General features: G+C 50.3%; 1 protein-coding gene across 2 annotated transcripts in view; it reads left to right on the top strand.

Annotated features, from left to right (window-relative positions):
• The first annotated feature begins 446 nt into the window (after positions 1–446).
• The window catches only part of GSN (gelsolin), a 53,961-nt gene continuing 42,059 nt past the window's right edge, over positions 447–12,348 (top strand). The window contains exons 1-2 of one of the 2 annotated variants that reach the window (XM_036107784.2): positions 447–538; positions 11,629–11,720. The gene's annotated coding sequence lies outside the window, so the exon portion shown is untranslated. The remainder of the gene's footprint in view (positions 539–11,628; positions 11,721–12,348) is intronic. The other variant, XM_078061710.1, reaches the window with a different exon arrangement.

Consider the following 12,348-nt stretch of genomic DNA (forward strand, 5'->3'; position numbering starts at 1 on the left):
TAGCCCATTTCGCCCTCTCCTGAGGAGTGCTTTGCCTCCTGAAGTCAGAACTCTCTAAAGCTGAAATCTGCCTCCGTGGATCCCAGCTGAGCATGGCACGCTGCCCACCCCAACTGAGCTCTTTGGCCCCAGCCCGGCCACTCCCCTGGGTCTCCTTCCCCTCACTCTCCCCTCCCTCCTGCAGATCTCCCCTCCGTGCTCTGAGACTCAGTTTATTCCTAGGAGGGGCCGGATGCCTTCCTTGCGGGGAGGTAGCGAGGGGTCTGCTAAAGTGACACAGAGTGCACTCGACGAATGCCAGCCTGGAGCCGGAATGGCCATCCTCCCAGCGGCCTGCGGGCAGGGGCCGGCGCTCCTCCCCCCGTCCCCCCTCCCGGCCCGGCCGGCCCGGCCGCTCCGGCCGCCCCGCCCCGAGGGCGGCTCCCTCCCGCGCCCTGCCCACCGCGGCCGAACGACCGCCAAGCCCCCGCCCCGCCGCCCGGAACCAGCTGAGCGCAGCTGGACCTAGCAGCAGCCGTCCGCAGCGCCTCAGCCGCAGGTAGGGGAGAGGGACGGCCACGGCCCCGGACATCTTGGGGATCCCGGGCATCTGGGTCCTTCTTCTCCCTCCCCTCCCGGGACGAGCTAGCCCGCGTCTGGAGCTCGTTCCGGCAGCGGGGAATCGCTGGAGAGGGGCTTCCTCCCTCACCTTGCTGGTCTTCCAGGGGACCAAGAAGGGTTGGACTGGGGGGCTAGGGCCGGGGAGGAAGGGGGCCGGGCCTCCACCTGCAGGCCCCGCTAGGCTGGGCTGCAAGCACCTGAGCTAACCTTGACCTCGCCCCCGCGGGTGGGGGAACTGGGTTCGGAGTCACCCCGGCACTCGGTGTATCCCACCCGGGCTTGCAGGTAGCCGCGCGTCCGCGGTTTGGGCGGTGGCTCCGCCGGGGAGTCTGCTCAGCGGATCCTTGACTTCAAGGTAATAATGCCTTTGCCTGCTCTCCGCGGGCGATGAGGAGCCCTCCACCTCCTTCCTCTTTTTGGGCCCAGGACTGTTAGAAACTTCTTCCTTGTACTCGTCTGAAATCTGCTTGCATTTGTTACTGGAAGGTGCCTTCTCCTCCTCGGCCCTGCAGTGTACGTTCTTTTCTCTGACTCACGCGGAAACTTCTTTCAGAGTTGACGACAGTGATTGTTGTCTCCCTTTCTCCTTGGGCCCCTATCTCTTCTGGGGGCTAATCACCGCCCGGATCTGGTCACAGCAGTGTCCCCCCTGGTCTAGTGCAGGCCGGCTGCTCTGGGCGGTGGCCAAGGGTAAGCCCACGTTTTTGGAAGGCGGGGGCGCCTTTGGGTGGGTAGGGGACATTGGCTTCTTTTGCAGCCCTTTATCTGCCCAGACATACACCTTTTATCCCGCCCTTACACCTTCCACAGAGCAGAGAGGGTATCTTTAAAACACCCAGAACTCGGGGCGCCTGGGTGGCTCAGTTGTTAAGCGACTGCCTTCGGCTCAGGTCATGGTCCCAGGGTCCTGGGATCGAGTCCCATATCGGGCTCTCTGCTCCGCGGGAAGCCTGCTTCTCCCTCTCCCACTCCCCCTTGCTTGTGTTCCCTCTCTCACTGTGTCTCTCTCTGTCAAATAAATAAATAAAATCTTTAAAAAAAAAAACACCCAGAACTCTGAAGAGCCAAAGGCATTCAGGGCTGTCCTGGGGGGTAACCCGGGCTTTGTGGAAGGCGGGGCCTCTGGGGAGGAGCCTCTGCTTTAGTTCAGCTCCTAGACACTTCTCAAAGACTTAATCCTGCACGGCCCGTTCTCCCAGGACCACATTTCTGACCAGCGCAATGGGACCGCTGGTTGCACCGCACTTTACAGTGACCATGGCCTGCTGGAGTCTCACCGCAACCCCATTCCACAGCTGAGAGAACAGCTGGGCCCCGAGAGCTTGTGATGGGCTCACAGTCACACTGTGACAAAGGGGCAGGGCTGGGACCCAGTTCCAGTTGGCCTTTGGCGGAGTCCTTCTAGCTGGTGGGGCTTTCTACTCTTTCTTGAGTGTTCCATTCATTGAGACATCCCTGCCCCTCCCCTCCCACACACTTGGGGGTGCTGTTTGGTGTTTCTTGGGGATGTGAAGGGGAAGGGACTTGGAGCAGAGGAGGAAGGATGGGATGGGAGGTCAGGCAGCATCCAGCTCCTTTGAAATTCCATTTTCCTTTCTGAGGCCTTGCTATTTATAAATGCCAGGGAAATTGTAAACAGCCGGGGAGCTTGGGTTGGCACCCGGGGCGGGGGGAGGGAGTTAGACAGCAGCAAAGAAGGTTTCCTTATGAATCAAGGAAGGAAACTTTACTCCAGAATTTTCCATAGTCTTTTTTTATTACGGACTAATATGAACCTAGGAAAGCAGGCAGCTGGGGGTGAGTGGGGAGGCTGTAGGATTTGCCCCTCATGACATTTCCTTCCTTCCCTCCTTCCTTGATTCAACACTTGCCTGGGCCTGTGTTCTGTGCCTTGCCCTGTGAGGGCCCAAAAGCCTCCAGGAGGACAAAGCTCTCTGTCCTCAAGATACTTCCCATCCATAGTGATTGAAACAATCATTCGATACTGAGAGTTATTTCAACCCATAAAGGGGTGACTAAATCTGTCAGGGCAACCCAGGCTCAAAAATAAGTAATAGGTTCCCAGAAGTTAAAGGAGTTGAGGGAAAAGACATTCTAAGAAACAGAAGCAGTTTGTACAAAGGTACTGAGGTTTCTTGAGCAGTCCATGGCTACAATGGCCATGAGGGAACGGTGCAGTTGTGGGAGTTGAGACTGTAAATACAGACTGTAAACTAAGGGTTTGGACTTTATCCTGAAGGCAGTGAGAAGCTGAGAAAGGTTTTGAGCAGAACAACGATAAAAACTCTCACTGATCTGGTGGTTGATGTAGGGAATGCATCAGAAGGGGCAAACTGGAGGCAGGGGGACCAGGAGGAGGGTGTTACATGGTCCAAGTTAAAGAGAGTGCAGGTCTGAACCAGAGCAGTGGCTACCAGGATGGATCAGAGTTGCAGATTCGGGAAGCCCAGCCAAAGGTCTTAGAACCTGCTATAAATTTCATCGAAAAACAAACAACAGGCTGATAGCTCCTGGATAAGGCTGCTAAATTATTTTGAGTTTTGCAGGGTTTTTTGTTTTTTTTTTTAAAGTGGGAAAAAATATTGCTAAAGATTCTAACGTAGAGAAGAGTATAGTGTAAACTTCATCCCTCCAGACCTCCTTCTTTCCCCAGAGGTAGCCATTGTTAGCAGCCTTGTGTGCACTTTACCAAGCTATGATGAGCAAGAGTTGTTGATTGGATGCCTTACACTTCTCAGCCATCCAGTGCCATAGGTCACTTTCTTCCTACTCCTGGGGGGAGTTTGGGTCTTTCTTGAGAAGTTGCCAGGCAGGGACGCCTGGGTGGCTCAGTCAGTTAAGTGTCTGACTCTTGATCTCAGCTCAGGTCTTGATCTCAGGGTCATGAGTTCAAGCTCCGTGTTGGACTCCTTAAAAAAAAAAAGAAGAATTTGCCAGGTAGGTCATTGAGATGATCTCTGCATGATCTGTAGTCCTTTGCTGAGGCATTGATCTCTGGTTTTCTTCAAGCAAACTTTACAGTCTGTATCTACAGCCTCTGAGTGTGTATATTTACTTATTAGAAACCACAGGACTGAGAGGAATTAGAAGCACTAATTCGGGAGTGGAGCTGCAGCTTTCATTCTTCTGAGGGACCTTTGGCAAGTCCTGGCTCTCTGGGCCTCAGTTTCCTCATCTGTGAAATGGGGGTGATGTTGGCTGGCCTGATTATAACAAAAAGCTGCCTTTTAGTGTATCAACCACAGGGACATTAATTATTTCCTTGATTCCTTACCAGTGTTCCTCTGAGGTAGGCACTACTGTTTCCCCTTTTCCAGATGAGGTACCCGAGTCTAAATAACCTCCGGTTTTGTCGTTATAAGGTGATGGCACCTGGCTTCTGGAATTCTGACTACAGAGCCCTGACTCTTAGTCCCTTCACTAAATGTTATCCTGAAGTTTCCTTGTAGTCCTGACATGATGAGAACTGCTGGGGTTTTCACAGTGGCTGTGTGCACAGCTTGGGGAGCTCAGCTCTGCAGCAGAGGTCTGAAGGGCCTCCCAGGAGCACCGCTGGGAAACTCATCCTATTCTATCAACAGGACTCCAAAGTGTAGGTCAGTCTCCCCTCTGTTTCAGGGAATCAAGGCTGAGAGAACACAAGATCCCTTGCCCTAGGTCACTCCGTGAGTTGGGGTCCCAGCCAGGACCATCTCCCCGCCCTTTGGCAGAAGCAGGGAAAAGCAGGTCCTGGGAGGGATGCATTTTTCAGGGGAGGGAAAGGGAGAGAGCAGTGTTTAGGCAGCCAGGGTATGTTAAATAAAACTGTCTCCTCCCTTTCAACTGAGTGAGCGTGTGTCATATTTCAGCCTGATGTGGTTTGTGAGTTTGCAGCCCACAGGCAGGCTGGGTTCCTGCTGCTCGCCCGCTTCACCCTCCCTGCCCCCCTCCCCCCTACACTCCCCCACCATATGCTTGCTCTCCCCTGCCCTGGCCTGGGACCACATCAGCAATTTGAGGGCAGAGCAGAGAAAAGCAGTAGGTGCGGTGGGCAAGGCTGGGCAGCAGAAGGCCTGGACTTGGGTCCTGGTTTTGCCACTGACAAAGTACTGGGTGACTTGTGCTAATGTGTGTCTTTCTCTGGGCCTCAGGGCGCACCCTGCAGTACAGGGGTGGGCATGATAATATCAGGCTTTCCTGGCTCTGATGGTCTCTGAGTCAGAGGGCTTTGTGCTCAGCGCATGAACATGGACCTCAAAGTGAGCCCACAGCAGTCATTATGTTTAACCTGCACCAGCACCAGCTGGAGATGCAGCTGCTGTTCATGACTTTGGTCTTCGTGGCCTGAATTGTTGGCCCCATAGTGCAGATAAGGAACTTGAGGCCCAAGATTCATTTATGTATCTTATTCCCTGTTCTACAGGCAGTAAGAATCATGGCCACCATAGGGAGCATGCTTGCTGCGTGTGTTCACCATCTTATTTGGTCTTTTCACAGCCCTGTGAGGGAGGAGATATTGACTCCATTTCACAGACAGGGAAACTGAGGCTCAGCCTAGAGAGATGAAATGATTTACCTCCTTTTCTTTGAGCCTCACAATAGCCCTGAGGTTGTCGTGATGGGCCCTAATTTGTCGATGAGGAAGGTCAAGTCTGGAAATGTGAGCTCCCAAGGGGACTCGCGGCCATTTAGGTTCCTTCCTGGCTCCCTGTCCTAGTCCCTAGCCAGGCCTTGCTTGTTCTGCCTCAGAGGGAACTTCTTGTACCTCTTGCATTCAATGCTTAGACTAAGGGATAACAGGATCCCTGAAACCTGCTCTTCCCCAGGGGGCTCCAGAAATGGTTTCAGCCATAGAATCTCAGGGAACTCAGTGAAGGAGCCACACCAGTGGGAGTAGTTTCATTTATCTTGCTAAACTGATTAAACAAATAGAGTTATTACGTTCCAGCCTCAACAAGGATATCATGTGGGTCTGGTTTATTTGCCAAGCAAAGGATAGATGGTATACATGAGCCTTCAGGGTGGGGCCTGGCCCTTAATCTCCTTTGTGTAAGCGATATGGCGAGGCTGGGCCCTCAGTGGACACAGTAAATACTAGTTAATTTTTGGGGAGTGGCAAAGTGGTATGGGTGGTATACTCATGGGAAATGGGGTGCTTTTTCCTCCTTTCCTCCAAGGACTCCCCCCCCCCTTCCTTTTCTAGTTATAATGAATGCTTATGATAAGGAAATTTAGCAAATAAAAAAATAAGAACTGTCCATAATTCTGCCAATGGGAGATAATCACTGCTAACATTTGGAGGCATTTCCTTCCTGATATTTGCAGCACATTTTTTTTACCCCTATATAATTGTGGTCATACCACATTTATAATTTTTCTATTCTGACTTTTTTTTTCAACATGATGACATAAATATTTTCTCATGTTATTATGGACTGTGAATTTAATTTTTAGAAGAATTTGAGAAGTATTCTCTACCTAAGTAGATAAATGCATGTCTATTTCTATTTAAAATCTTTCATTCTGATAGTCTGGGGGATTAAAGAAATGAAATAATGCATTTTATTTGTAAAAAAAAAAACAAAACCAAGTTTTATTTTTTTATTATGAAAATGATATATGCCAACCTGCTTTTTCATCCCTCTCTTGTTGTATCTAAGTGGGAATATACCATGGTTCACTTTCCTCTATTATCAGGCATTTTGGCTGCTTATAAACAACGCTGCAATGAACATCCTAGTGTATAAGTTAGTCTTCTTTCATTATTTCCTAAAAGAGAGCCCAAGAAATGGAGTTACTGGGTCAAATTATGCATTTTACAACCTTAGCTGCATTTCACCAAATTGCTGCCTAGAAGGCCCCAGCAGCTCTTATTCCCAGCAGCCATTTTTGAGGGTGGCAGCCTTCTTGGTGGAGCGTCAAAAGCTGGTTATCAAAGTTCTAGCTGTCTTACTAGAAGGCTCAGGGACCATTTCCCCCAAAACATCGTACTTCATTCTTTTATTTAGTAAATACATTTGCACAGTTCAGCATCGGTAAGGATAACGATTATGGTCCCAAGCTGAGGAAGCAGAGAGAGAAGCCTGTTCTCATTTCCAGTTTCTGCTTGGGACTTGCGGTAAGACCTTGAGCTTAAACCAGGTCACCGCTCTGCCTCCACGCTTAGGATGATGGGCTTGACTTTGTGTTATCAGCCCTGAGACTTTGGTGGGACTGTGGTGACCATCAGCAGAAGGCTCCTCTCCTGACTGCCTTTTTGCCTCAAAATCGTTCTTCCAGATTCCAGCTTTTACAGTTAGACCTTGGGAATTGCCTGGCCCTGCCCCTTACTTCATGACCAGGGATACTTAGGCCCAGAGACAGCAATTAATTATCGTAAAGCACACAGCGAGCGCCTTGGTTGCTACTCCACCACTTGTGAGATTTCGAAAGTTCTAATCTAAACCAAAATGAGTTCAGTTATTAAACCCAAGGCCTGGGAAAATGAAGCAATGGTCAGGCCCCTCGTTTTCCTTGGCAGCATAGTCTTGGGAAAGTCATGCCTGATATCCCCCCAGCTGTGAAATGGGGAGTGGCACCTTCTCTGGTTCTCCTCCTTCTACTTTTCTGCCGGTCAAAGATTTGATTTCAAGATCCAATGGCAGGTCTTGGTCTGTTGATTATGCGTCCAAAACGGGGTGCCTAGTGCAGATGATAGGTCAGAGACTTAATAAATACTATGACATAAAGAAAGATGTCTTTAAACCCTTTCTTTCCTCAGCGAAAGGGTTGTGGTAACAATATTGCAGTTGGACATGAAAGATGTTTTGGCAGATCTCAAACTTATCGTGAACATGAATCACTCGGGCATTTTGTGAAAATTCAGATTCTGGTTCACTAGGTCTGGGGCGGGGCCCGAGGCTCTGCATTTCTAATGAGATCTCAGGTAATGCAGAAGTTGCTGGTCCAGGGACCACACTTTGCATAGTAAGATTCTAAATCCCTTGTTCAGGGCCCAGACCAGAGCCTAGATCTCTTAATGTCTTGTGGTAGAGGTTCTTTCTACACATCGAATTTGCCTCTCGCTTTTGTTCTCTATGTGGAGTCAAACTGTTTAGTCCACAGCTGAGTTTCTAGAATTTGAACAGCTCTTGAAATATTTTGCTGCCTAATTGCAGAGCAAGGTAGAGCCCTTCTTTAGGAGAGAGCGACTCAGCAGAAAGCTATCTGAAGCAGGAGAAACACAGCTGAAGGACCTAGCATTCATCTTAACTATTTCCACCAGAAGTTTTTATACTTAAGATTATAGATATTCTTCTCTCAAGTCTGTAGGCTGCAAACTACAGCTCTGGGGAGGCCTCAGCCTGTGATTGTATGCCTTTGAGCTAAGAATGGTTTTTACATTGTTTTAAAAGGTTGTTCAAAAAAAAAAAAACAACAAAAAACCCAAACCTAAAACCAAACAAGAAAGAATATGCAGCAGACAAGGTATGGGGCCTGCAAAGCCTAACATATTTACTAACTGGCCCTTTACAGTAAAATTTGCTAACCCCTGATCTAGAGTAACCAAAGCTTTGTGTTTTTCTCTATGCAAGAGACCTAGCCTTAATGCCTGAAACTTAGCGAGACCAAGAAGTCAGCGAGGCAGCCTGCCTTGGTGGGAACTGTGTAGACATCTTAGTTGTGTGACTGAGCACATTACTTCACCTCTCTGAGCTTGTATCCTTCCTTCACAAAACAGGAACCATGGTATCTGCCTGGCAGAGTATCATGAGGATGAGACATGATGTATGTCAGGAGTTTAATACTTGGTAGGTGTTCAGAAAAGCAGGGTTGTCATTTGGGGTGGCTATTTGAACCCTTCAGGGATTGCGAGGCAGAGATCATGTTTCTCTGACCAAATCTGGAAGTCCTCCCATTATGCTGGGAACAGTCTTTTGGGAGAAAAACACCTCTGGCTTGGGGCCTCCCCCCACCCCACCCCAAAGGGCAGAAAGCTCCTCTTCAGCCACCTAGACATATGGGGTTCCTGGTGACTTGCACAGTGTCACTAACAGGGAGCTCTCTACCCAAAGGCCAGCCCCTCCACTGGTGGGCAGCACTAACAGACTGTGCCTTCTCCCCCTCTCTAAGATATAATTCAGTAAACAGGCACTCCGCAGGCCCCAGACAGGGATGGTGAGTGCTGGAAGGAAACATCTCTCTTTATGACTCCCTCTGGAGCATGTGGGCGGTGGACTAGAGTGAGTGGTTTGTGGATCTTGTTTTTAAGTTGTTGCAGCCTTAAGGTCCAGAATGGGAAACAGACCAACTTCGTGTTAGCTGGAGTGAATGCTTTGCGTCTCTGGGGCTCCTCCCATCCAGAGCCTGGGGAAGAGTGTAATGCTCTTTTTGCCCATAGGTGGCAGCACCTGCGCTCTTAGGTGTCTGTAAGTGTACACGTGCATGAGTATATGTTTACTCATATACATATATGCATGTGTCTATGCATGTGTGCATGCGTGTGATTTCCTAGCTTCTTCCTTTGGTGAATCTTGAGCTGTGGTGGCCGCAGCCCTAGGCTAGGCGCTGGGATCCATGGGAACAGATCTTAGTCTACTAGGGGAGGCTAACCGGGAAACGGACCATAATCCAGTGTGACAGGGAAGACTAGAGGCCTGGGGGAGCCCAGAGGAGCTCACCCTCACGGGGGAGGAGAGGTTAGAGCAAACTTCCTGGAGGAAACTGGGCTTGATCATGAGTGGACGAAGAAATGAAGAATAGGGATGGAAGACAGTTCTGGAACAGAGGAGATTCTGTGAAGATTACATGTGGACTCAGAGGGCAGAGAGTGCAGCTTCGCCCCAGCTGGAGCTTGGAGGGGTGTGGGTGGAAGACAGGAACTGAAGAGGCTGAAGCTCATGGGGCGGGCAGCAGCAGATCATGAAGGATACTGAAAAGTTCACTGAGGTTCTTGGACTTTATCTCTGGGGCTCTAGGGGAACCATGGTGGAGTCTGAGCAGAGGAGTGACATGGTCTGGGCTTGCACCGTAGGGGAGAGAGGAGGTGGGGGGACCACTGCAGTCACCCAGATGACAGGTGGTGGTACCTGAACCTGGATGTTGACAGTGGGGGTGGAGACAAGAAGATGCATTTGAGCAGAACCAGCAGGGCAGGGCAGGGCAGGGCAGGGCATGGCAGGGGGGAGGTGGTGTTGGAGGCCTGAGTGACAGAGCAGGGGAGGTTGAGGAGGGTGGTGCCCTGGTGTCTGGTCTGGCCCAGGCTGTGGATGGTGGCTGGTGGTGCTGTTGCTGAGATGGGGAACATCAGGGGAGGAACAGATTACATTTGGGAAGAAATGTAGCACTACCAGTGAGGATGAGGGGGTGATTTGGAGGTGTGTAGAGGAAAAGCGGGCTGGATTTCAAAGGCTTGTCCTCACACAGAGTTAACAGAAAGTGAGAGGTCATTAGTCACTTGTAGGAACACAATACAACCCAAGTCTGCTTTGATCTATCCTTGGAACCAGGAAGTTCCAGGTGGAACTCTCTGAGGAAGGCCCACAGAGCTGGGATGGACACCAGTGGCAGATAAGCAGTCAGCCTCTCTTTCAGATCCCCTGCTTTGCTATGTATGCCACTCACAATGCAGAAATACACCGGGAATGCCTAGGCCATTGACTGTCAGCTGAGAACAGGGCTCACTGGTGTCTTAATCCCTGCAGCCTGTAGGGCCCCACTGTATTTAGGATCTTGGACTCTCTCCTTGGCTTGGAGAAGCTGGTTTGGGCAGAGAAATTTTCCAATGTAGGCAGGAGCCAGCTTGCTTAGCTTCCCCCTGAATGTGGATGACTAGAGCTCTGGGGAATGAGGAAGGGTGAAGATCCAGTTTGGCCCTGAAAGGCAGGGGGCCAAAGGGCTGGGATGCACAATTCACTGTGGGGCCAATGTTGGCTGGTCCTTCTTTCACTCCTCTAGCATATAAATCCACTGGTCCTGCTGTTTGCCAGCTCATGGGCCTGGACCAGAATTTCAGAGGCAAAGCAGACTGGCAGGACTCACAGCCTGATGGGAGAGAAAGACCTGTTGCCAGATAACGATAATAGGGTCTTACAACGGTAGAGCAAGACTTAGGCATAGAAGTGGGGATACAGCATGTAAACAGCTTGGGTCCCCAAACTGCACAAGTACAGAATGAGAAAAACATAATTTCTAGAAAAAGGTTTAGAGATTTAATTAACAATCAGAGTAAACATATATGCTGTTCAAAACCCTTGACATATCTTATCTCATTTAATCCTTATAATAGCCTTATAATAATGGAATAAGTTCTAACATAATCCTTTTACAGAGAAGGAATCTGAGACTCAGGGTAAAGTAACCTGATCAAGTTATGCAGTTAGTTAAATGAGGGGTCATTTCGTCTAACTCCAGAATCCTGAACCATAGCTCTGAAGTTGACCATAAGCTGAATTCAGACATGCCCTGGGGTTGCCTTACATGCAAATGGGATTTTAGGTTGGATTAATAGAGGCATGATATCTAGAATGATGGAGGTGAGAGTTCTGCTTGCCCTGCCCTGGACAGAGCTCGCCTGAATGTCAAATTTTGGATCTTGTGCTGTCAGTAGGGACAAGGTTCATTTGGAGCTGATCAGGGAAGGGGGTGAGGGAGGGAACCAGACACCTGGTCTGGTCTCAGGAAAAGCTGGAGGAAAGAGGGTATACAACTTGTAGAAGACTTGAGGGGCCCAAGATCACTGTCTTTGTCTCTAAGGAGCCATCGGGAAACAGGGTGACAGACCTATTCTGGGTGATCTGAGCAGATAGAGCGAGAACCAGCAGGTGTAAAGCATAGGGAGAGAGATGTTAGCCCATCCTGAGGACAGTTCTTTCAACCAGCTAAACTCTTCAACAGAAGGTCTTACAGCCTTGGCAGGAAGTGAGTGCCCCATTGCTTCAAGTGTGCAAGTAGAGGCCATGTGACTGTGGTGGTGGGTGCTGGGGACGAGTGGAATGGAAGTATCAAATGGGGATTTGACCAGATGATCTTGAGTGCCTGATGTTGAGATTCTTGGCCCTTTATTTACAGGTAGTGCTGATAACCCCCTTGTACCGTGCCTCTGCCGTGGTCCCAGCACCTCTGCACGGAGCAGTCCTCTTTCCCCCTCACAGCCCTGCAAGGTAGGTGGAGCAGAGCAGACACCCCTGCATCCTCCTAAACCCAGCTCTGGCTGCCCAGGGGAGTCTGGAAGGGACAGTGGAAACAGCTGCTGGTCACTACCGTGGATTCAAAGGGAGTCCCTGAGATTTCTCTAGTAAAGCCCAGAGTGCATCTCTGCCCATTGCCTCATTTGTTCCTCGCTCTCCCTTGTGAGGGAGGCCGGGCAAGGGTGATCCTGTGGGGCAGACACAAGGGCTGGGCTGGGTGCCAGGGCACCTGGGCCCCTATCCTCGCTGTGCTATGTTCTCACTGTGTGGCTGAAGGAAAGTTGCTTTCCCTCTCAAGGCCTCTGTTAGCGCTTCTGTAAGAGGGTGGATTGCCTGGAGGTCCAGGAATTCTTCCCGGAGGCTTTGGAGAGGTGAGAAAAAGCTGGGCCCTGGCTGCCAAGTCTCCAGGCTTGTTGACCATAGGAGGAGTACCCAAGCTGTGTGAGTCACAGGGCAGGCGAATGAGTCATACTCACCTGGGACAACAGGCAGGATGGGGCCAACATGACTATCTGATTCACAGGTGACCTCCTGTAGGAGGCTGACACGCAGTGGGTGGGCATGCAGCGCTCTGGGCTGGAAGCAAGGGACCCACTTCATG

Source organism: Halichoerus grypus, chromosome 14, assembly GCF_964656455.1.
Source record: "Halichoerus grypus chromosome 14, mHalGry1.hap1.1, whole genome shotgun sequence".
NCBI classification, from domain to species: domain Eukaryota; kingdom Metazoa; phylum Chordata; class Mammalia; order Carnivora; family Phocidae; genus Halichoerus; species Halichoerus grypus.